The sequence below is a fragment of the Saimiri boliviensis genome, chromosome 7 (genome assembly GCF_048565385.1).
Source record: "Saimiri boliviensis isolate mSaiBol1 chromosome 7, mSaiBol1.pri, whole genome shotgun sequence".
Classification (NCBI taxonomy): domain Eukaryota; kingdom Metazoa; phylum Chordata; class Mammalia; order Primates; family Cebidae; genus Saimiri; species Saimiri boliviensis.
Window position 1 is genome coordinate 25,837,554 of NC_133455.1, and position 25,912 is coordinate 25,863,465.

Sequence of the window (25,912 nt, forward strand, 5' to 3'; positions counted from 1 at the left end):
TCCTGGGGAACCCCAATGCTTGCCCATAGGGCAGGGCGTGCAGCCAAAGAACCACCAAGGGACATTTTCACAAGTGACAGGAGATTTATTCTTATTCCCAAAGACAGAAGGAGCCAGCACAGTTGTAGGTTTGGGCATGAATGGTCAGGACAGGATGTGAAATGGGAAACAGGGAAGGCAGAACCAGACAGCTCAGGGGGAGTGAGGGCCTGTGAGGGGACGGGGTAGGAGCCAAAGAGATGAACAGGTGGGCTTCTCCAGGTAGACGGGCACTAAGAGGATGCGCCATATTGTTGGACAGCCCTAGCTCCCCTACTTACTTGCTACAAGACCTTGGACAAATTACCCATGCTCCCAGAACCTCAGATCCTCATCTGTACAATAGGATGGTGCCTGTCTTATAGAGTTACTACAAGGATTAAATACCATAGTGTACATAAATTGCTTTAAGTGCAGGTCCTGTCATATGGTGAGTGCTCAACAATTAACAGCAATTTGTGGTGGCAGTGGTGCAGTCATTGCCAAATGATGTGCAAAGTAAGGGATGAGCAGGGAAGATGCTAGGAGGAAGCAACCCCATCATCCCCCAATGTTTAAATGACTGAGGTTAAGAGACCATGTCTGCATATAGCCAGGCCAAAGAAAGTGGTTAAGGGCCATGCCCAAGGTTGAGTCACTAGTGTTTTCTGGACAGGGACCATGGCTGAATCATCTAATATTTCGGCCCTTGGCATTGGCTTTGCACAAAGGGAGCACCCCACCGGTTTTGTGAAATTTACACATGGCTTGGTCTCCTGAAGTCTGTGATGAGATTATGTTCCCCACTTTTTCCCTTTGCTTGGTTCCCTTTTACTTCCCTACCTGCTGATTCGTTTATCTTCTTCCCACCCTTCTTGAGCATCATGTGTGTGTTGTGGTCCTTCTGGAAACTATGAGGGGATTAAAACAAGTCCAGGATGGGACTGTCACTGAAGCAACCAGACTTAAACATTATTTGGCCACATTCCACTGCCTTCCCAGAATGAGGTCTTCTCTTGCCTGTGTGGGCTGTATGCACTGGCAATTCCATTTCTGCCTTTCTCATTCCCAAACCATCCATCTTCAACAGGCATTTGCCAAAAAAAGACCATGGTGTGTGTTTACTGTAGCTCAGCAAAGAGTTATTCATCTAAGCAGAAAACATCACAACTCAGAACCACAATGAAGAGCTAGACTGATAGTCACCTCCAAGCACATGGTCATCTCCAGCACATGGGGCCCTCTAAGACCTAAGACAAGTCCACAGGGATCCAGAGGAGATGTCCCTGAGGCAAGTTGGGGTCCCCAAGAAGCAAATAAGAAGATGGAGATGAGCATAAGAGTAGTATACATGGAACTCATTCTCTGTCTCTCTCTGTCTCTGTCTCTCTCTCCCTCCCCCCTCCACCCCCTCTCTCTTTTGGAAGTGCTCTTGGGCTCGACCCCAGTGGCAGGGAAAGGTAAGAAGCAAAATTGGACAGAGGGAGAAGTTAGACTGTGGTGCGGTTTCAGCAGAGACCTCAGCCCATTCTAGTCTAGGATGATGCTTCAGCGCCACCCTAAAGTGGTGTGGGGGGGACTTTTATACCCCTACATCAATCAGTCCCTAGACACCAGCTGCCTAGGGAGGGGGTGAGACTATGGTCCAGGAGCTCTCTCAAACAAGGTCAACCTCCAAAGGGGGCTGAGTGCTGAGAGCTGTGCCAGCAGCACTCCCCTCCGCTGTCGGGGAAGGCCCTTCACTCCTGAAGCGTCTGATCCGAGATGATCTGAGCAGTGCATCTCCATGTTTGAGACAGTTCAGGTAGTAGCCACTGACTCTTTTTCTCCATTGAAGAGCAGAAAAACACAGAGCAGTGATGAGATGTCAGGCTATGGAGTCAGACGGGCCTGGGCTCAAATGGAGAATCTGTCCCTTATACCTCTGGGCCCCTCACCCGAACAACAAGGGCTGCTGAGAACACCTTGCACATTCAGTGCAAGGGTTATAGGGTTGACTAAAACAGCATGCATACCTGGCATATAGTAATCACTCAGTAAAAGGCAGCTCTGATCATTATTACATAACTCAGAATGAAGGAGAAAACTGTCTGCTTTGGGCCACAGCAGCAGTATTTGTTTCTCGGTCTCAGAGTGCAGCATAAATGCAAATTCATTCATTCATCCATGCATCAAATACATACTCAGGGCCTACAATTATGTGCTGGGAACACATGATGATGATGATTGAGACCAGGACTCACTCTGGTCCTTCACGCTAGAGTGCTGTGGCACAATCTCATCTCACTGCAGCCTTGATCTCCTAGGCTAAGCTGATCTTCCCACCTCAGCCTCCTGGGTAGCCAGGATTACAGACACATGTCACCACACCTGGCTAATTTTTTATATTTTTAGTAGAGACGAGGTCTCACCATGTTGCCCAGGGTGGTCTCAAAATTCTGGACTCAAGTGATCCTCCCACCTCAGCCTCCCAAAGCACTGGGATTGCAGATGTAAGCCACCACGCCCAGCCACTACTGTTATTTTAGAGGGAACCCCTAACACTTAATACCTTAGTGCTTCCATTTCAGGAAGGTTCCTCAGTCCAGGAATCTGCTTGCTAAATGTTTTCTCTGTGTATTGTGTGACCAAAGGAGGCCAAAAAGATTTAACCTTTCCCCAAAGCCAGCTACTTCCTCTATCCCAAAGCATTCATTCAGGGCCCAAGAGAGAAAACAGTCAAAGATCACAGGTGAGTTTGGGTACCAGAGCATGAGGAAAAATCAAATTATTCACTGTAGAGGAAAGCTACTCCTAAATGGCTTTTTAATTAGTTTGTTTTTTCCATCAGAGCCGTTGGCATTCATCAGCACTCAGATGTCCCTACCGACAGCAGCTTCCTCAAAGGCTGTTCCTAAATGTTTCAGCTGGGTGGTGCCTACAGGAAAAAATATGAGAAGATTCAGGGTCCGTAAGCAGAGAAGCCACTAGCTTGAACCCTTCTTCCTCTGCCCAGGGCCCAGAAAGCAAATGCTACCCTGGGGTTCACTTTGTGTATATTAAGCATCACTTTCAGCAGGGCAGCCGAGAATCCTGGTCCCAGCGGATTGGGTGGAGCTACGGAGCTCACTTTGAAAAGGCCAGGAAGGATGAAAGTACTGAGGAAAAGGGTCTCCCCTGGCCCCAAAGTGCAAAGATTTGAAAAGCCAACTTTGAACTTGGTGTGGGAGGGTCCCAGCCTGGGAGGGGGACAATGGGAGAGAGGAGTGGGCCGGCCTCAAACCCAGCCTAGCGGGGCAGGGGAGAGAGCCTGCCCAGCAGGAAATGGGAAATGTAGGTTAGACAACTAGGGCAGTTCTGAAGCCGGAACTGTGTCTGCTGCGAAGTCAGGCAGGGGCTGTAAGACGTAGGAAGTAGCAAAAGGAAAGGACCCAGCCGACCTCAAAGCCTCTGATTTGGAAAACGGAGCAGAGGGGGGAGAACAAAAAGGTGCTCCAACCAGACAGGAGGAGGGTACCGGGCACCGAGGCAGACGGAGGGGAGGCTGAGGCTGCCCCCAGCCCCCTTCCCTACCCGCCCCCTCGCCCCGCTGCAGGTAACAGGCTGGAGATTCCAGAGTCCTCCCACCATGGAGACTTGGTGGGCTCACCCTGGGAGGGCTCATGTAGGCCTCTGCCCAGGAGACACACTATTCCACTGGAAAGCCCTCTCCCCCTCCCACGTGTCCCTAGCTCTCTGCATGGACTCCACTCCAGCACCGATCCTGTCTGAATTTTATTTGCTAGGCTGCGCATTCAGTTCCCCCACAGGTATTTACGGAGCATGAATGGAAGGCACTAGGCTGGGGAAAGTGCAGGATGCTGAGTTACCGGGCCCTCCCTCTCTCCAGGGAAGAGAAAGAGCCGGGTCCCATGGCCCAGACACCTGGGCTTTAGAGTCTGGCTCCATCACTTCCTGGCTGTGTGATGTTGGGCACATTCCTCCAGCTGACTCCATTTCAGTTGCTTTCTCTATAAGATAGAGGCACTTGAAGATGGGGATGTGGGATGAAGAGCTGGAAGGGCAGGCGGGGTCAGGTTAAGGCCTATCACAGCTGCCATTTATTAAGTATCTACTACTGTGTGTCAAACTATTTTAGATGCTTTATGAATATAATCTCTAAACCTCACAATCACCCCACAAGGTGGGAATTGCTCCATCTGCACACACAGATGCAACAGTAAATGGGAGAAAACCAGTGCTCAGCACACAGTGGGAGCACCATCACCCAGCACAGAGTTCATTCATCCTGCCCACACACGTTTGTGTTTGCCAGGTGCTAATGTGGTTCTAGGGCAGCGGTTCTCAACCAGAAGTGATTCTGCTTCTCCCTGGGGGACATTCAGCAATGTCTGGAGGCATTCATTTGGAGGAGAGGGGATGTTACTGGCAACCACTGGGCAGAGGCCAGGGATGCTACTTAACATCTTGCCATGCACAGGACAGCCCCTCACAGCAAAGAATTGTCTGGGCCAAAATGCCAGTGGTGCTGAGGTTGATACACCCTGCTCCCGGCACTGGGGAGACAGCAGTGTGCCAAAGAGGCAATGCCCCTGCAGCTCACATCCCAGGGCAGGAGGCAGATGATGAACAAAGACAATAACGAGTCAATGTCTACAGGTCCACTGGTTAAAAGTGCTACCAAAAATAATGTAAGAAAAGGAGGAAAGAGAATGATGGGGTCAGCAGGGACACTGGGGACATCTGAGAAGAGACCTGAGAAAAGCAAGGGGGCGAAGCTGTGGCTGCCAGGTATGATGGACAGAGGCCCTGGGGCGGGTATACCCTCAAGTGTGGCAGGAAGCCCACGCGTCTGAACTCAGTGAGCACTGAGGCAAATGGTTGTAGCGAAGGTCGGGGGGTTATTATGCTGATTTAGTCATGTGGACACCTTATGGCCCCCGTGGTAATACATACACTCCTTGAGGACACAGACTCTATCCAATCTCTCAGTGCCACACACTTGCTGGAACTAAACTGGGAAAGACGCCAGGCTGAACTGAATTTCGGCTCAGGGGAGGTGGTTTCCTGTATTATAAAATTTACATGAGACCTAACTATCCCTGCTTTGTTCTGGTTTGGGGCAGGAAATGGGTTTAAATGTACTGTTAGCTTGTATTCTACAATTTTTGCTTGGCTTTCATTCACATGTCACTGGGAAGGGAGTTGCAAGATCTAACACTGGTCCTTAATACGATTTTAACACTGTCCTCTGAGCCTTAATGAGAAGATATATTCATTCATTGATCCAACAAATAGGTATTAAAGACGACAACAGGGCAGAATTGGGATGATGCAAAAGTAAATCAAACACAGATTCTTCTCTCAAGCAATTTACAGAAATATGTCTTCCCTTTTTCAGATATAGGTCTTCACCTTTAACGATGTGAAGATACTTTGTAATACAGGGTACAAAGTACCAAACAGAACGAATCAAGAACTATGAAGAAGACCAGATGACTACCCACAAGGCAGGAGAGCAAACAGCTTACATCTCGCATGCCAATTCTCATCAGTAGCAGCTGCCTAGAACTGTGTTGAAAAGGATCCTGAAGTCCCATCTGACCTCAGCGAGAAAAAGTGCTGTGCTCAATTACTTATGTCTGCCATGATCAAAGAAGCCAAGTAGCAGAAGTACCACGTATATTTGCCATCCAAGCTGAAATGGAGCTCGACTAAGTAGAAATGGCGCTTGAAGAGTGAATTATGGCTTTCCTCTTAACGTTTAACATAAAAATATAGCAACTATACTGCACTATTGAGGTAGAAATGGAGGAGGAATAAAAAAACTCAATTTCATAATCTATCTTGAGCATACATTATTTACCTCCTTAACTCCAGGAGTATTTAAGAAATGAGAGGGGGAAAGCAAAGAATCCTCTGCAAGTAAAAGAATAAATTACAAAAGACTAGGCCAGACTTTACTGCTTAAAATCAGAGGGCACTGGCTCTGAAACGGGGCCCAGCTCTGGGCATCTGGGTTGAGGCCCCTCCCCAGCCCAACTCCATACTTCTCCCCTAAAGCTTCATAGGAACCTGGCAGGAGAGCAGCTTCGTCTCATCCTAGAACGAGATTTGCTAGTCAAATCCTTCCTTCTCAGGGATTGGACAGACAATGTGGGGCTGTTTAGCAACAGGTTAGGGGCAGACTCCCCAAATCTTCTTTCTCTGCAATCCGTCAGCCTGGCAGAAGCAACCGAGAGATGGGATTTAGTCTCATTTTGACATGGCAAAGTTCCAGAATGATCTCCCTGCTTGCTAGTCAAGCCGGGATCAAGCCGGGATCAAGCCAGAGCCTGCACACAGGTCCCGGGATCCAGAGAGGAATGAAATTGCTTTATTAACATCAGAAGGTTGGGGGAAGGGAAGAGTGTTCTGATCGGCTATGCCAGCAGTAATTCCAAACACAGTCAAAAGGAAGGAGGAGAAGTGGGGTGGGTCAGGCCGATGCCGCCTGAAATAAATGCCCTCTGAGGGCTGCCATATAGGAGGAGGTGGTCGCCCGTCTTGGAAGGTAACAGCCTTTCTTGACCCGTATGCTGGGTCAAAAAGAACTCTTGGATCCTCCTGCCTAGCCTGACAGCCCTTCAAGGCTCAGCAAAGAAGGTATCAGCACAGAGCTACAACCAAGGGATCAAAAGCTTAAGTCACAAAAGTGCAAAAAAAAAATCCTTTTTCTGAAAGGCAGCCAAAGAAACACCTTCACAGAGCTGCCTTGCATGGCCTTTCAACCAAACTATTTCCAGCAGCACAGGCTCAGCAGCCCCACCAGGCCACCCAGCCCAGAGCACGGCTGCAGCACTTCCATGCTTCCCTCAAGCCTGTGACCCAGAGACCATGCTTTGTCTTGATTTTATCTGTATTTTTTCAGGGGAAAGGGCTGAGAGAGGAAGGGGAGCCAGGCAAAAATACTGTGTGTTCCTAAAGCCCATGTGAAGAAACAGCCAGACAAAAGCTGCACTCTGAGGACTCACCCAACATTCCTGGCTAATCTACACCTATCTTTGCCTCCAAGCCTGTGGGCTGATTGGGTGACTGTGGAAGAGGAGAAAGTGTGTGTCCCTGGACCTCTGCCATGCCAATGGAAGTGTGCCCATTGGTGGGAAGGCCAATGGGAAGCTTCCATGAGCCCACATGGGTCACCATGGGGATACAGAAAGAGCTGAATAGAAGTCATGCATTAGAAGGTGACAAGAGGCAGTGACATTAGAGCCATCCAGAATAATGTGTTCCCAAATTACACCTACCCTGGTGAGGCCGGGGGAAAACCACTTGCTATTAGAGTGACTGTCTCCTGACAATGATCAAAGGGAAAATAACATTTACTGAAAGCTATGCTTTTACATATTCTAGCATTTAACTCTTATAGAATTCCTAGGAGATACATCTCATCATCCCTGTCTTACAGATAGAGAAACGGAGTTTCAGGGAGGTTGAAGAAGTCCTTCAAGTTCACATGTCTGTAATTAGTGGAGCCAGGACCAAGCCTGGGTTCCTCTGACCCCAAGTTTCATGTTAGTTTCATTATGCCTCATCACCTCCCAGCATTACCGGAAATCATCAAGGTTCCCCTACTCAGAACACACCAGACAAATTCTGCCAAACAAAACTAATTCTGTGTTATTTCTTGAACAATAAGGTGCAGAAAGCTCAGAAGAGAATAGAAAGCTCAGAAAAAGGGCTGGGAGCCGTGGCTCACGCCTGTAATCCCAGCACTTTGGGAGGCTGAGGCAGGAGGATCACGAGGTCAGAAGTTCAAGACAGAAAGATCAGAAAAAAAACCCGTGTTTGAAGCTAATTGATGAAAAAAGCTGCATCTCATCTTGATGGAGAAAGGAATCGTCCTATAATGTCAAGAAAATGGGCTCACTAAATGAATTTGAATCCCTCTCAAACACAATATATAAAAGTGGACTCTAAGGGGACAAAAAACCTAAATGTGAAAAGAAAGCTATAAAGCTAACAGAAGAAAGTGAAACGATATCTTTGTGAACTTAGGGTATGGAAAGTCCTCTTAAATAAAATCCCCAAGGCACAAGCCGAAAGACAAAAAGAAAAAAATAGTTGGTAGATGTGATTACATCAAAATTAAAGGCTCTGTTCAACCGAAGACCCTATGGACAAAGTCAACAGAGAGGTGGCAGAGTAGAAAGTGATATTTACAATCTCTAAACACAACAAAAAATTAACATCTAATTACTTATGTAACTCTTATAAATCAATGGGTAAAGAAAGGAAACAATAGAAAAATGGTCTGTGAATATGAATAGGTAGTTCACAGAAGTGGAAACCAAAATAGTCAACAAGCAGATGAAAAGATGCTCAAATTCATTAGTAATAAGAGAAATGAAAATGAAATTTGCAATGAGATTCCACATTATACTCTACAGATTTGCAAAATTACAATGTTGAGTAGTACTGAGAACAGGATATGGGTAAATGGGAACCCACCCACACCCCTGCAGGGAGTCTAGACTGGCAAGTAGTCCAGAAACTCACCTGGTACTGATTATTGAAAGCAAGTTTGTATAAACCTTGTGACCCAACAAACCCGCTCCTGAGTATAGATACTTGCACGGGGTCCATATGGGAACAAGTCAAAGGACATTCATGACAACATTATTGTTCACGGTAGTGGGGAATTAGAAAAAACTAGTTACCCATCATTAAAGAATGCATAGACACAAAATACGGTGGGTGCCTACTATGCGATGGTCATTACACAGTTCACCAAATATTTTCAGTGTTTCTGCCTCTTCAATTCCTAGTAGGCTTGCAGTTCCCACCCCTTAGAAAGTTGAGAATGGCCATGTGACTTGTTTTGGCCACTTCTTGGCCAAAGGCTTTAAAAATCAGTGTGTTATGTGTCATCTTCTGGACAGAGCCTTTCAGAGCCAGTGTGCAATTTGCCATTTGCTCTTCTCCCTGCCATGTTGAATGGTGGAGGCTCCATCAGCCTAAGTCTCCAAAGCAAAGCTCTTTATTAATGGGATGGATATGTCGTATGGCTAAGCTATAAACCTGCATAATTTTAAGCTGCTAAGATTTTGGTGCTATTACTGCAGCATAACTTAGCCTATCTTGATTGATTCAACTATGCAGCTGTTAGAAATGATAAGCTACATGTACAACCAACATGGATAGATCTTGAGAACATAGATGAAAATGGAAAGATCAGAACAAGCTCCTTTGTGCAATATCGTTTCTAGAAATCAGTCACTCACACAGAGCAATGTTACATGCTTTACAAATACATGTACCTGTTCAAGAGCATATATTAAACACCTTAGATGAATGCCTATAGGGGAGTAGAGATTATAGACAGAAAGAAAAAAGTGAAAAACTAAAATGAGAGAGAGAGGCTGGGAGCGGTGGCTTATTCCGGTAATCCCAGCACTTTGGAAGCCTGCAGCAGGCAGACCGCCTGGGCTCAGGAGTTTGAGACCACCCTGGGCAACAAAGTAAAATCCTGTCTCTACTAACATATAAAAAATTAGCCAGGCATGGTGGCACTCGTCTGTAGTCCCAGCTACTCAGGAGGCTGAGGCACAAGAATTGTCTGAGCCCAGGAGGAGGCAGGGGTTGCAGTGAGGTGAGATTTTGCCACTGCACTCCAGCTTGGGCTACAGAGTGAAGCTCTGACTAAAAAAATATATATACAAATAAATTAAAATCTTAAAAATAAAATAATAATAAAATGACAGGGAAAGAGCCCTTGCATGATGACAAAACTTCCATGACTAATTCAACCCTCTATTGCATCCAAGATCCAAAATGAAAAGGAAAGAGAAAAAGGTGGAAATCATTTTTCTTGGTTGGCTTCAGTTGCAGTTTAAACTGTTCATGCCCATCAGTCTTCTGTAAGCAGAGCTTCCTTTTCCTCACCAAATTTTAATCAACTTGGATGGGTTTTCACTTCACAACCTCTACGGTTACCACCTTCTTGGCAGGAAGGTGTAGGTTCATACCCATTCACAGCAGCTACTGCCACCGTTCTACTTCACTGTGATCTGAGGGAAGGCACCTTCCAATAGAGGACAAAGCAGCAAGCAGTCTGGAGCGACACGAATCGGGCTGTACCAACTGTGGCAAAATCGAAGCAAATCACCTGTGTCTCAACTATTCAGGGAGTGGTTAAGGACTCCGGCTGCCTGACAGGATCTCAGCAGAGAACAAATGGCCAACTGGCAGGGCCAAGTGAGAAATCCTACAAGTTCTGCTCAGGCCCCACCTGCAGGAGTTGATGCAAGGCTCTCAGTGGAGTGCTTCTGGCAGCCTGAGTTTGCAATGTCCCTCCTCCCTGTTCCCAGGATGCCATGGGATGGATCCCTTCTCAGCCAGAAAGCATAAACAGTAATTCAGATGCAAGGAGTCACTTTCCTTCTCATGCATTAAAAAATATGTATTTTCTGTTGACAGGGTACCAATACAGACTCAACGTGGATTATAAAATTGTCTATTTTCCACCCCATTTTCATTTTAATAGTAAACCATGTTTGCTAAATATCCCAATTAGAAGATGAAGAAAAACCATGCTTCACTCTTTAAGCTGCATTTTCACTAATTTGGTTGCCGGTTAAGGGTTGAAAGAGATAGCAGCTCTCAAGCCTGCATGCTGCCCTCCTCCTGGCCCATTCCCCAGCAGGCATGACTAATCAATCTCTGTATGCTTTTCTCCTAAGCCTGAACTTTTTCTGAAGCCTCAAATGGTATTCTCCAGAGTTGTTTCCTGGTGTTAGGGTTTTTTCCTTTTTTTACTCTCTTTTTCCCTTTTTTTCCTTTTAAGACTTTAGAAGAGGAGGAAAATGTTCACTCTTCTATTCTCAGGAAAATCATTATATCCAGAGATGATGCTTTCTCCAGAAAATAGTTGTTTTCAAGGTCCCTGATTTCCTCCCTAATTGCTCATTCAGCAGTCACCTGTGAACTGCCTACTATGTGCTGGTGCTTGGAGTGCCAAGTACTGAAAGATATTGATAAAAGGTTCAAAGGGGCACAAAGCAAAAAGGGGCCAACAAACTGGGAAGGCAGGGTGTGGCAAGGTGGGAAAGGCTTCCAAGAGAAGGTGGCACATTCTTAGTAGCCTTCTAGAACAGTGACTGTGGCCCGAAAGGCGCTCATGGCAGCGACGCCATCAGGGATGTGTGGTGTGTTCTCATGATGTGCTATCCCAGTCTGGGCTTCATCGGCTCCCAGGGGTGCCCCCTATCAAAGCCAACTGTTGGTGGATCCCAGTGTGAGGTGGTTTCTGGTGACTAGCATTCATTTGGAGGCTGTCAAATTCCATGAATGCTACCCAGCTGTGAATAAACTCTAATTTTTCACTTTCTGGTGGGTCAATTGCTTCAGGTGGCATCACTCACTGCAGCAGGTGGGGTCATTCACTACAGTCTGTTAGGATCTGTGCTGTGCCAAGCTGGACCTACTAACATCACAATGCATCTCCTCCCTGGTGCCTGAAATTCCATCCCATCATGGCAATGGCACTTTAGGGAGGAAAGAACATGGTGGGACGGGTTGGGGGTCACAGCAAACAACATTTACTGTTAGGCCCTATGTACCCACATTGACAGGTGCTTGTATCAGCTCATTCGACCCTCCACAACTTTGGGAGGCAGGGAAGAGTTGAAGAAGATACCCAAATCATCTCCTACAGCTGGATTGCGATGAAAATCTGACGTCATTATGAAGTTGGTACAGAAAAAAAGGAAAACATCTATTTTTTTTGTCCACTCTGTGTGTTGGGTCCATGTATGTGATTTCCCTCATACCCCAAACAACTCTAAAAAGTAACTATTATTATTCCCATTTTACAGATGAGCAAGTTGAGGGTTCAGAAAAGTTTGCTCACCATAATCACTGTCATCATCACAACACAAATAACAATTATTATCCATGAACACTCAACTTTGTATCAGGCTCTGCAAACACTTTATGTCTACTATCTTCTTTAATAATCACAGCAACCCTGTGATGAGGGCACTGCTACAACCATTTTAATTGTGAGATCACTGCGTCTAAGAAAAGTTAAATAATCTGTTCAAGGTCATACATTCAGTAGGTGCTAGCTCTGTGATTCAAACTCAAGGCCGTCTGACTCTAAGTCCATATTCTCAAACATTGCAAATGGCTACCTCCCAAACGTGTGCTATGTATTATGTACAGAATACTGGAGCAACCACTGTACAGAGAGCAACACCTACTACATCCCAGGTGAATCCACTTGGCCTCTTTGCTTGTGTGGAAGTGATTCTTTAGATCAAATCTTCAAGGGAAGCAAAACCAGCTTTAATAAAATTTAAAATAATATTTTGGCAGCACCAGACTTCGACAACAATAGCTTACACTTACACGTACTGTATGCCACGCAGTCTTCTGAATAAGCACTAGATACATGATGACAAACGTACTGCTGCTCACCGATATTCCTAGTGTCCCTCTGCTTTTGGGCCCTTTCCATCAACATGAATTCATGCATCGCAACTTGCTTTGGCCAATGAAGTATAAGCAGTGATTTGTGGTTTGTGATTTGTGTCACTGTCTTCAGAAGTCTTTGAGAGCCAAGGCCTGGCGCAATGGCTCACACCCATAATCCCAGCACTTTGGGAGGCTGAGGCAGGTGGATCACCTGAGGTTAGGCATTTGAGACCAGCCTGACCAATATGGTAAAACCCCATCTCTACTAAAAATATAAAAATTAGCCAGGTGTGGTGGCGTATTGCTGTAGTCCCAGCTACTCGGGAGGCTGAGGCAGGAGAATCACTTGAACCTGGGGGGCAGAGGTTGCAGTAAGCCGAGATCATGCCACTGCACTCCAGCCTGGGTGACAGTGAGACTCCATCTGATTAAAAAGAAAAGTCTTTGAGAGCCAGTAAATAATTCTCCATAATCTATCTTCCCTATTGCAGCAAAAATGGAAGCATGTTGAATGAAGGGGCTGTAAATTTGAAGCAGCATGGAATATGTCCAGCCAGCACACGGAGGGCAACTGCTCTGGAGTCAATGGACCTTCAAAAGAATCTGCATGAGTGAGAAGTACACTCTGGTTGCATTCAACCTCTGAGATTTGGGATTGGTCTGTTACTGCAGCATAACCCAGCTTCTCCTGACAAACTGTTATCCCCACCTTGCAGAAAAGAAACTAAAGCAAAGAACTGCTGGGTAACTTGCTTGAGAACATACAGCTAGAGGGTGCAGCCAACTGTGAGCCTCAAGAATTAGGACTCCAGAATCCACACTCTTAATCAGTAGCCTATATTTCCTCGCCCACATTTTTACCAGACATACGAATGCATAAATACATAGGTCTACCAATTTCTTAGTATACCTTAGCCAATCTTTAAAGAATAAGAAAATTATCACAACATGTAATTTTAAAAATACCAAAAATTCTTGCTTTAAAAAAAGAAGAAAAACCAGCCTAGTTTCAGTGTATATGGCAATTCAAACTGAAAATGGGTTATGACAGGGGTGACCGATCTTTGGGGAATTGCTTAGAACAATGGAAAACTGCTTAAAAACACTCAGTTTTGATTACTGTAGCCTTGTAGTATAGTTTGAAGTCCGGTAGTGTGATGCCTCCCGCTTTGTTCTTTTTGCTTAGAATTGACTTGGCTATGCGGGCTCTCCTTTGGTTCCATATGAAGTTTAAGGTGTTTTTTTCTAGTTCTTTGAAGAAGGTCATTGGTAGCTTGATGGGGATAGCATTGAATCTGTAAATTACTTTGGGCTGTATGGCCATTTTCACGATATTGATTCTTCCTAACCATGAGCATGGAATGTTTCTCCATCTGCTTTTGTCCTCTCTTATTTCGTTGAGCAGTGGCTTGTAGTTCTCCTTGAAGAGGTCCTTTACATTCCTCGTTAGTTGTATTCCTAGGTATTTTATTCTCTTTGTGGCAATTGTGAATGGCAGTTCGTTCTTGATTTGGCTCTCTTTAAGTCTGTTATTGGTGTATAGGAATGCTTGTGATTTTTGCACATTCATGTGCACATGAATGTTCACTGCAGCACTGTTTGCAATAGCAAAGACCTGGAACCAACCCAAATGCCCATCGATGATAGACTGGACAGGGAAAATGTGGCACATATACACCATGGAATATTATGCAGCCATCAAAAATGATGAGTTCGTGTCCTTTGTAGGGACATAGATGAACCTGGAAACCATCATTCTCAGCAAACTGACACAAGAGCAGAAAATCAAACACCACATGTTCTCACTCATAGGTGGGTGTTGAACAGTGAGAACACATGGACACAGGGAGGGGAGCACTACACACTGGGGTCTGTTGGGGGGACACAGTGGAGGGACAGCAGGGGGGTGGGGAGTTGGGGAGAGATGATAGCATGGGCAGAAATGCCAGATATACGTGATGGGGATGAAGGCAGCAAATCACACTGCCACGTGTGTACCTACACAACAATCTTGCATGTTCTTCACATGTATCCCAAAACCTAAAGTGCAATAAAAATAAATAAATTTTAAAAAAAACAACAACTCAGTTTCTCTTTCTTTACTCAATTTCTTCGTTTACACCCTAAAGGACGATAGACACAATGAAAAGTTTAATTAGTGTTCTCATCCTCCCCTCTCAAATTATACATTTTCTTTCTAATCAAAAACTATTTCTTTAACAGATTCATTGTTTTCTCCCTAAATTAAAGCAGATCATTAATGAGTTACTGCAATCCTTAAGTCAAAATGGAATCATCAGAAACCTTACTTTGTAAACTCAAGTGTGTCTCTCTTAGCTCTCTAAGAGGCAAGGACACTTGTCAACCTCCTCTCTGTTGCATGCAGTCCATCATAATTGCTGCTTATGGTAATTTAGGACACATGGTGAAGTGGTTCTTTCAAAAGCAATTAATGAATTTCATGGGAACAAGGCTGGGCAGAGGGCCTGCCCCAATGTGGTGAGGGGCCTGCCATTTCAACCTGGGGACAATGACAGGTTGGCAGTCTGGCCTTTTAGTGGGTCTTCCTCTAAGTTTAAGGGTTATCACCCTTTCAAAAGTCAGGTCATGTTGATGCGGAAAGGCAGCTTTACAATGGCTGAGAGTGGTCTCGAATCAGGCTGCCTGGATTCAAATCCCAGGTCCTCTGCGTACTAGCTAGGTGATTCAGGACAGGATCCTTAATTCTCTAACCCTCAGTTTCCTCATCTACAAGATGGAAATGGACAGCATATCCATCTCATTGTTAGAAAAATCGAAAGAGAAGATACATGCAAAATATCTAGCATAGTGCTCAGTACAAATTAGCTATCTCGTTTTTTGTTTTTTGTTTTTTTTAGACAGGGTTCGCTGTTCTGTCACCCAGGCTGGAGAGCAGTGTCATGATTACAGTTCACTGCAGCCTCAAACTCCTGGGCTCCAGCAATCCTCCCACCTCAGACTCCCAAGTAGCTGTGACTACAGGCAATGTGCTAACACGTCAGGCTAATTTTTAAATTGTTTTAGAGACTGGCGCTCACTATGTTGCCCAAGCTGTTCTTGAACTCCTAGCCTCAAGCAATCCCTCCACCTTGGCCTCTCAAAGTGCTGAGATTACAGGTGTGAGCCACTATACCTGGTCTATCACTTTTATTGTTATTAGAGGACACTATTCCCCTCTCCGGATGTTTCCTGCCACATGGAGGGACATCCATTTGTATGATATTCCTGGCATTACACCCTTACTGCTTCCCTGGGGAGATAGAAAGCCTCATCTGGTTAATGAGTTTGGGAAGCTGAGCTCATCCACTCATCTTCCTCGGGAGCCAGCTGCCAGCAGGAAGCAAGCATTCTGCTGAACTCCAGCACGACCATGGTTCCAGGCTGAGGTCTGCAGTTTCCTAGCACAGCTCATAAGTAGGTACTTACACCTGTTTCATTGCAGGCTTCGGTATCAGGAAGCCAATTGTGGCTACACAACTTAGTCCTTCTCAGTCTGTTTGAGCTGCTATAACAAAATACCATAGACTGAGTAGCTCAAATGACAAACATTTCTTTTTCACAGTCTGGAGGCTGGAATTGTCCAAGATCAAGGAGCCAGGAGATTCAATGTCTAATGAGGGCTTCTTTTCTGATTCACAGACAGTGGTATTCTCACTATATCCTAACATGTTGGAAGGGGCAAGTGAGCTCTCTGGGGTCTCTTTTTTATGAGTGTACTAATCCCATTCACGAGGATGCCGCCCTCATGATCTAACCACCTCCCAAAGCCCACACTTCCTAATACTCTCACATGGGGGAAAGTTCAACTTATGAGTTGGGGTGGTGGGGTGGGCCACAAACCTTCAATCTGTAGCAGCCATGTTCTACAAAGCAGTCTGTATTAGCAATAAAAGCAACATTTCAATCTCTAATTCCTTTACCTGCCCTGTCTACATCAGCTCTATCAGAACTCGTGCAGAGAACGGAGGTATTATTTTTCAGATTCTCTCAAACCTCAATGGTTGTCACTGCAACCTTTCTGGAGAGCATTCAAGGCCTTTTATGAACTGGCTGGTCGAATCTAGCAATTCCACATTTAGGAATTTATCCTCAGGATACAATCAATCATATACAAAGTTACACTGCAGAGTAATTTACTCCAGAACTGGTTAAGGAACTGAAAAAATGAGAAACAATGAAATGTCCAGTATTACAGAATTGAGCATAAAACATTATGCAACCATTTTCAGTGATGCTGTCAAAGAGTATGTCATGACATGTAAGGGCATTCATAATCTGAGGAATGAAAAAAGCAGGTACAGAACAGTATGTACAATATGACTCCATTTTGTAAGGAAAAAAATGTGAATGCATAAAAACATGGGAAACGCTAAACACCAAGTTGCTAATTAACGGTGTTTAGCTCTAGATGGTGGGATGATGGGTCACTTACATTTTTTCCTTTTATTGCTTATGTGAATGCTCTAATTTTCTCTGATGTACGCGTAGTCAGAAATATAAAAAGAAGTTACTTTTCAGTTTTCAAAAAGCCAGGTGAGGCCAGATGCCGTGGCTTACACCTATAATCCCAGGTGCCGCTCCTGAAGTGCTACTTTGGGAGGCAAAGGCAAGAGGATCTTTTGAGCCCAGGGGTTTGACACCAGCCTGGGCAACATAGTGAAATTCTGTTTCCACAAATTAAAAATAAAAATTAGCTGGGCATGGTGGCACATGTCTGTAGTCCCAATTACTCTGGAGGCTGAGGAGAGAGGATGGCTTGAGCCGGGGAGGTGGAAGCTGTAGTGAGCCATGATCATGCCACTGCATTTCAGCCTGAGCAACAGAGCAAGACCTTGCTTCAGGAAAAAGAAAAAAAAAAAAAAAGCCATGTGCCCAGCGACTAATGGACAAAACTCCTTTGGTGAACACAAGCTCTGCTTCTCGCCTTCCAGTGGGCCTGGCTCCCCTCGGGAAACAGAGCCACTCGGTAAATAGGACTGTGCATCTGTGTGGTTCAGACTCTGCTCTGAAACAAGTCAGGGCAGGGTTCTGCTGGAGCATGGGGCACCTGTGGGACAGTCACTGCTGGTTGGGGAGGGGAGGTAGTGACCAAAGCAAGGAGCTTAGAATAGCCTAGAGACAACATTCAGGAAATGGGAGCCTGGGATTTTGGGGCCTTCGCTGCCTACAGGTGAAAGTTCCAACTGCTCAACATCTTACATCTTACCCCACTGTCTGGGATCCAGTCTAGCAAAACTCTTGCTGTTCCCCAACTGGTCCATATCCTAATCCCTCAAAGCCTTGATGACCTGTTTCTTCTCCCCATCCTTCTACAACCACTTCTCATCTCTTTCAGATGGACTCCTACTCATCCTACAAAGCCCAACTCAGTGATCACCTCCCCTAGGAAGCCTTTCATTACCTTCATTCCCATTGCATGTTGTTCAGACACTGATTATGCCAGTGACCATATAGTATGACAACAGATATCTAGTTATGTGACTTGTTCTTACCAGCCTGGGGGTTCTCCGAGAGTAGGGACCACCTCTTATCACTGGATTTTATAACCCAGCATAAGTCTGCCACATGGTAGGTACCTGATAGAGTTTTGAGATAGAAAGAAAAGAAGAAAGGGATGATGACCGGAAGAAAGAGGAGAGAGGGAGGGAAAATAGGAAAGGAAGGGAAGAGATAAAATTGCCAATAATCCTGGTGCCAAACTAGTGCCCAAACCATGGACTAGCAGCAGACGACAAAAGGAGTGGTGGGAAGCAGCAGGGTCCCCATCTCTGGTTCAGACTGAGTGGGATCAAACCCCAGCCTTGGGCAAATTACTTAAAGTTTCTGGGGCTTGACTTTGTTGTCTGTAAAATGGGAATAAAAGAACGCTATCTGACAAGTTTAGAAATGAGGTCTGCACATCACCCAGCACATGGGATGGGGTCAGACCTGAGAGCTATCATTTGGTGACTCACGGCTACACTGAGTGCAGTCCACCAAGACGAAAACAAAGTCCTAAATAACACTTGGGGCTGCCTGGTGACAGGCTGCAGTGCCCATCTCCCTAAACCTTTCATTTTAATATGACATCATGTCAGAGGCGGTTGTAATCTCTGCTATCCGGTTTCTGCTCCCTTTGGAGCCAGCACACCACCAGCATCCTCCGAATTTACCCAGCAGCAGTGTTCTTGGGGTATCCTTAGCCCTGAGCCTGGAGGCACGACTGGAAAGGGAGCAGGTACCTAGAAGCGCAGAGGATGCACTGTAATCTTATCCGTATCTAACTAGCAGCCTTTTCCCCTTTCTAGGCCTCAGTCCTCTCATCTGTGAAATAAGAGGCCTAGGCCAGATGTCCTAAGGGTCCCTTCACCCTGACAGTCAATGATCCCATCTCTTGGGCATCAGCCCCACTTCCCTGCCTCCTACCTTTTTACCCTCACAGTTGCCCAGCCCTGAATTTGAGCACAGGCACCATGTCTGATTTTTTTTTTATTAGTCTGAATGTCAATTTCCAGATGCTGAGATGACGGCATTTCATAGGGTCAGGAGGTCAGGTCAACAGTGACACCCCTTCTGTCCCATGCCACACCCGCCGCTGCCTGCAGCCTTCCAGGAACACAGGAGGGGACAGCAGGCTCTTCGGGGAGAGTCAGCTATGGGACCTGGATGCTGCAGAGAGGTAGCTCCCACATTTTAGTGGATTTCAGAATCCTCCAGAAGGCCTCCTTAAAATAGATGGTGGAGGCCGGGCACAGTGGCTCACACCTGTAACCCCAACACTTTGGGAAGCCATCGTGGGCAGATAACCTGCAGTCAAGAGTTAAAGACCAGCCTGGTCAACATGAGGAAACTCCATCTCTACTAAAAACAAAAATTAGCTGGGTGTGGTGGAATGCACCTGTGCTCCCAGTTATTCAGAAAGCTGAGGCAGGAGAATCGTTTGAACCTGGGAGGCGAAGGTTGTGGTGAGCCAAGATCACGCTATTGCCCTCCAATCTGGGCGACAGAGCAAAACTCCAACTCAAAAAGATAAAAAATGAAAAAAGGTAGTGGACCCCACCCCCAGAGTTTCTGATTCACTGGGTCTGGGGTGGTTTGGGGACCACACTTTAAGAATCATTATCTGAGACAGGATTTTAAACCCTACCCTGTTACCTTCCTGAACTCACCTCCTCCGCTTTCCCTCTGCAATGCACTCCAGTAGGCCTCCTGCACACTCCTACTTCAGTGCCTTTGCATATGCTGCCTCTGCGGCTTAGAAAGTCCTTCTCCAGGTATCTGTAGAGCTCATTCCCTAACTTCTTTGAAGGTCTACCAAAATGTCACTTTCTCATGCCACACCAGCAAAAATCACAATCTTCCAATACACAGATCCTCATTTCCTAGTTTATTTTTCTCTATAGCACTTATCCCCACCTAACAGGCTATATATTTGTTATTAAAGATTGCATTTATTTGTGTCTCTCCCCCTCCACCACTAGAATGTGGATTCCATTAAGGGCAGAAGATTTTGTCTGTGCTATTTACTGCTGGACCCCAGAATACTGTCTGGTTCATTGTAGGCAATATTTGCAGGAGAAAGAGAAGAACAGAGGGAAAAAGGAAAAGGAAGGAAGGAAGAAAAGTAGGAGGAAGGAAGCAAGGAAAGAAGGAATTTTGTAGACATGTAATTTTTTAAATAGTTGTAAGGGATCAACAACATGGGTGCTATGTTATTTTGCCAAATAAGGGTTTTAAAAGCCCAGACATACCAGCTACCATCTCCCCTTCCATTAGAGCCTCACAGGGCAGACCAGAGGCTGCTGAGCACATGGTGGCCTGAGTGAATTGTACCCCTGGAGCTGGGTGCTATGCAGCCCACGTGGTGCTATGCACGCTCTGAGCACCATCATTTCATGAAATAAAGCACATTTTAGCCCCAGTAAAATATAACAGAGTAACACAGCAGGGTCAGTAAATAGATTTCACTTATTTTTATTTTTTAATTTTTAATTTTTTCAGAGACAGAATCTTGCTCTGTTGCCCAGGCCAGTACAGTGGCATGATCATTGCTCACAGCAGCCTCAAACTCCAAAGTTTAAGCCACCCTCCCACCCCAGCCTCCAGAGTAGCTGAGACTACAGATACATGCTACCACAAGGAGCTAATTTTTTAAAATGTTTTGTAGAGATGGGGGGTCTCCCTATGTTGCTCAGGCTGGTCTCGAACTCCTGGCCTCAAGCCATCCTCCTGCCTTGGCCTTCTGGGTCTCTGAGATGACAGATTTCACTTTAAATGCCAGCTCTGAAAGCCTGGGGCACTGTGTGGAGAAGGATGCTGAGGCCATCTCTGGGATGCCCACGATGGAACAGTTGGTGGCGGTGGGAGCAAACGTGCACTGTACACTTACCATTCTTGCAAAATATGCCCCATAACTGCTGGACCAACAGATGAATGGCATTTGCCTGCTGAATGTGTCCATAATATGCTGGCTGTCCAAGAGAACAAGTACAGTGACATTTCAAGACATTACCCAATGCACAAGCAACTTCCCAAGCTGTAATTCAACAAGATCCCTCAGGGTCCTGTAAGCTCCTTGAGGGCAGAAAATTATCTTTGTATTCTCCTGAAGGCTGAGTTCAGATCTCTGCACACAGCTAGCCTTCAATCAGTATGTGCTGAGCTGATTTGTTTTTCCTTTTTAAACTCAGAAGTCAAGTTCCAGCTTCAGTGGCTATGCCCAGAAGGTCTGATTCTGAAGGACGAGAGAATTCAGTGGCATAAGCCCAGTGCTTGGCATGCAGCAGGTTCTCAGTAAACTTTGGCTGATGGGATCACTGACAGATCTTCTGACTCATGTAAATACCACAGCTCTGTGGCCTTGACTGTTTGTTGCTCAGTCTTTGCTGCTGCATTTGCTTCTAAAGGAGGTGGTGCAGAATTTGTCTGGAGTATGGCCAGGATTTGTGAGAAAGCTGGAGAAGAAGAAAAACAGCAAGTGGCACTCCGGGTGGAACCCTTTTAGCTAAAGAAACAGCCTGATGAGTGTTGCTGTTTTCCATCATGGATCAAAGTGATGTCAAGGGCTGTATTAAGATATCTGCGTTCACAGTCCCACAAATCAAGAGCTTGAGACACCTGGAAGGGTTTCACACGGAGAACAGCAGGCTCCCAACCTCTCCACAGTGGTCACGGCATCATAGCTCCTAAGTACTCTGCTCCCGAGGTGCTGGGCCCCAGCCCCCAGCCAGCCTCCCCATCTTATCGAAGAGGATTCCTTCCCATCTTCTGCACAAGGAAGGGGAAGTGCCACTCATTCTTCACCTTCCCCTTGATAACTCCATTCGTTCTGTCATCAATTCATTCATCATTTACCAAGTGCCCATAATGGATCTGTTATGATAACAGGTGCTCAGGATACTGAGATGAATAAGACACAGACACAGCCCACCTGTGACAGATCCATAAGCAAATCCCCGTATACCATGCCATTTCCTACCCCCATGTGTGGACCACCTAGCGTTGTTGGGCAAAGCTGGTCTTGGGTGGTATATGGATGAACATTTTTTGTGTGAGTTATGTGTTTATTTATTTGAATGTGTCTTACAAAAAGAATAAAACTAGCACATCAAACTCTCTATGTTACAGTCTTTTTAAAACAGGGTATTTTTTATTGAACAAGAAATATGAATTTGAAGATGATTTTAATTTTTAAAAATTAGCTAAATAACAGCACAAGAGGTAGAACCAACTCATGAAGATATTACACAAATAACTGAGGTCTAAGACACACTGGTAGAGGAAGGCACAGACCGTCGGTTCAAAGTTATACTGGTTAAATAATTTGTTTAAAGTTGCACTGCCAATATTCAATGGCAATGCAGTTCAACAGGGCTGCTGCATACAAGCAGTATAACCAAACAAATTATTTAACCACCTGTGACCTTGATTTCTTCTTGCATAAAGTTATTATGTCTATTTCATGGGTTCTGATGTACATAATAAACCTGGTAGGTGCAATTTCATTATTATTTTATATCATCACATCATACTCTCCCTGGGCCTGTAATAGAAAGGTAGAAAACTGCAGCATTCAAGGGCGGGAAGGTGCAGGATGAGGGTGGGGGTGAGGGTGGGGGATGAGGGTGGCAGTGGTCAAAGCCCCAAGCTGCAAGCCTGCCATGAAAAGATGAAAAGAGATAAGGGAACAAGAAAATGGCTTTGTTTAATCAGCCCAAGGAGCTTCTGGGACTCCCTGATGAGACAGGAGACAGCTGGACAGTGAAGGCTCCGGGCTCCCAGGCACCAGCTGTTCCATGTGGTCCAGTCCCCACCTGCCTCACTGGGCTGGAGCCCACACATGCCGCTTCCCAAGAATGGCATGTCAGAGCCACCATGAAGAGAAATTCTAATCCCAAGTGGGCCTCCACTCCAGGGAGCTCCAGCTCATAGACAGTGGGCCCAGTTCTGCAGCTCAGAGGGAGCTCCAAGAGGAACAGGCAGGGTCTCCTGCGAGGCAGGTGGCCTGGGGAGGCATGGGAAAGATCTCTCAAACTATAAAAAGTCCCTGGCAAAGGGAGAGGACTTGGCCCCTGATTCATTTGGCTGAGGGACCCCTCAAACTTTACTGGCCATAAGAGCAGGCACTCCCGGGGTGGTACATGCATGAAGTGGAATGCTACTCAACAACAAAAAATAAAGTGATCACGGGATGAATCTCAAGTACACAACGCTATAGAGAGGAGGGCAGAGTCAAGAAGCTACATAATGTATGATTATGGCCATCATATTCCTCACAAGAAAAACTACAGGCCAGGGAATAAACCAGTGAATTGCCAGGCTTAAGGATATATACAGGGAGACTCCACTGAGACACCACTTCACACCCACTAGAATGGCTATAATCAAAAATACAGATAATAACAAGTGCTCGGCAAGCATGCGGAGAAGTTGGAACTCTCATAAGCTGCTCATAGCATTTGTAAAAAGGTGCAACCACTTTGGAAAACTTGCATTTTCTCAGAAAGTTGCACACAGAGTGACCATACGACCCAGCAATTCCATATGAAAACACATGTCCACACAAAAGATTATACATGAATGATCACAGCAATGTTATTTAACAGCCAAAAAGCAGAAACAACTCAAATGTCCAGCAATTGATGGATAGACAAACAAAATGTGGTATATCCATGCAATGGAATATTATTAAGCAATAAAAAAGGAATAAGGTACTGATATCTGCTAGAAATGGATGAATTTTGAAAACATTGTAATCAGTGAAAGAAGCCAGACACAAAAGACCAGATATTGTATCATTCCATTTCTGTGAAATGTCCAGAATAGATAAATCCACAGACAAAAAGTAGATTTGTAGTTGCCAGCAGTAGGACAGGAGAGGAGAAGACAGACAAAGGGAATTGGGGGAGTGCGACTGCTAAAGATTATAGGGGTTTCTTTTAGGGGTCAAAGTGTCCTAAGACGGAGTGTGGTGATAGTTGTCCAACTCTCTGAACATAGCAGAAAACCATTGATTTGCATACCATAAATAAGTGAACCATATGGTATGTGAATTATATCTCAAGAAAGCTATACAAAAACTAAGAGATAACAAATTATCACAAGGAAGAAAAGAGTGTAAGAGAGCTTGGCTCTCAAAGAGGTAGGAGACAAGAGAATTGGGGGAAGGTTCTGGAATTATTCTGTATTGTATTTGTGGTGTTGGTTCCATGGCTCTATTACTTGTCAAAACTCAGAACTGTACAACAAAGACACACACACACACACACACACACACACACACACACACAAACACCTGGCCTGTCTTAAACATTATTAAAAATGGCTACACTCTACTGGTCTGCTAGAGCAGTGGTCCCCAGCCTTTTTGGCACCAGGGACCAGTTCTGTGGAAGACAGTGTTTCCATGGATGAGGGGAGGTGAGGGAGGGAATGGTTTCAGGATGAAACTGTACCACCTTGGATCATCAGGCATTAGATTCTCAAAGGAATGCACATCACAGACCCCTCGAACACATAGTTCAGAATAGGGTGCATGCTTCTATAAGAATCTAATACCACCACTGATCTGACAGGAGGCAGAGCTCAGGCAGTAATGCTGGCTTGCACACTGCTCACCTCCTGCTGTGCAGCCCAATTCAAATAGGCCATGGACCCCCACTGGTCCACAGCCCAGGGGTTGGGGACCCCTGTACTAGAGTAAACACCATATTTTATATGCCTCAAATTATGTAATCCTTTAAGCAAACCATTTAAGTATAAGCATCCCCATTTCACAGGAGGGGAAATTGAGGTTCAGAGAGTTCATGTGATTTGCCTGGGCTCACAGCTAGGAAAGTTTTCAAAGCCAGAATTTAAACCCAGTTCTGTCTGATCCCAGATCCATGTGCTCTGTCTCCCTGCACAGCTGATAATCTGGAACATTCCTTGAGCATCTCTCAGGTAGTCTTTGATGGTTAACTGTCCACGTATTACTGCCCCACTAGTGAGTTCCTTGAGGGCTCAGAGGGTGTCATATGGTTCTATATCTCCCCCACCACACTGGGCTCAGAGCCAGACACTTACATGTTTAAGCATCAGGGTATCATGAAAGAGAGGCAGGAAAAATGCTGTTCAGAAACTAAAGAGCCATCTACCATGACCTGGATGCCAGGGTCTAACTCTTGGCCTTGAATGTGACCACTAAGCCACAGGACCATCACCTGATGGGTCTCTCACAGTTGAATCAAGAGTCTGAGCCAAAGTTAGAGAGCTGGCAACCAAACCTAACTCTGGCTTTTCTGGAAGCCCAGGGGCAAAACACTTACCCTCTCCACTGCGTTCTTCCTCCATTTATGATTTCTGCTTCCAAAAGAACTTTCTTACCTCACAGGAAGTCATGAGATCCAGGTGGTTAGTCCAGGCCACTCAGCATCCTCAGTACTCAGATCCACTCATTCTCTCCAACCCCACTGCCTCCCATGGTCCCCACCATCTCTTCTTTGCCCACAGCCCTGACTCTACATCCCCTCTTATTCCTTCCTCCAACAAACCCAGCAGCCAGAGAAAAGCCTGAAAAACACAGATACGATCACATCATTCTCCTGATATCGAGAACAGCACTACTTCTTAAGTCTCCCAGATAAGAATTAGAAAAAGGCACCCTCCTCCAGGTAGCCCCAGGCCCTGCACTGGGGCCCATGTCTTGGTATGTGGAAGGGCCCCCTTAGTTGGATACTTTTGTGCAGGACACAATCTGGGTAACAGCTAGCACAGCCAGGCCCTTTGATGCCTGCCCACTGCCCTGAGAGCAAACATCAGTTTCCTCCCAGGGATCTCTGGGGTCTTACCCAATGTGGTTCCTGTCTATTTCTGCATCCTCTTTTCCCTCCAGACTATTCCCTCCCCACTGCACTCTAGCCTCCATCCAGACAGTTGGCACAGTGCTCAGTTTCCCAAGTGCTCCGTGTGTGCCCTCACT

The 25,912-nt window shown here is 45.6% G+C and overlaps 1 protein-coding gene and 1 non-coding gene across 4 annotated transcripts in view; both read right to left on the reverse strand.

Annotated features, from left to right (window-relative positions):
• ABTB3 (ankyrin repeat and BTB domain containing 3) overlaps positions 1 to 25,912 on the reverse strand; it is a 345,548-nt gene that overhangs the window by 285,495 nt on the left and 34,141 nt on the right. The window lies entirely within an intron of this gene.
• On the reverse strand, positions 2,836 to 2,916 carry LOC120365188 (small nucleolar RNA SNORD74). The gene has a single exon (XR_005580196.1). It is a non-coding gene; the product is annotated as a small nucleolar RNA SNORD74 (small nucleolar RNA).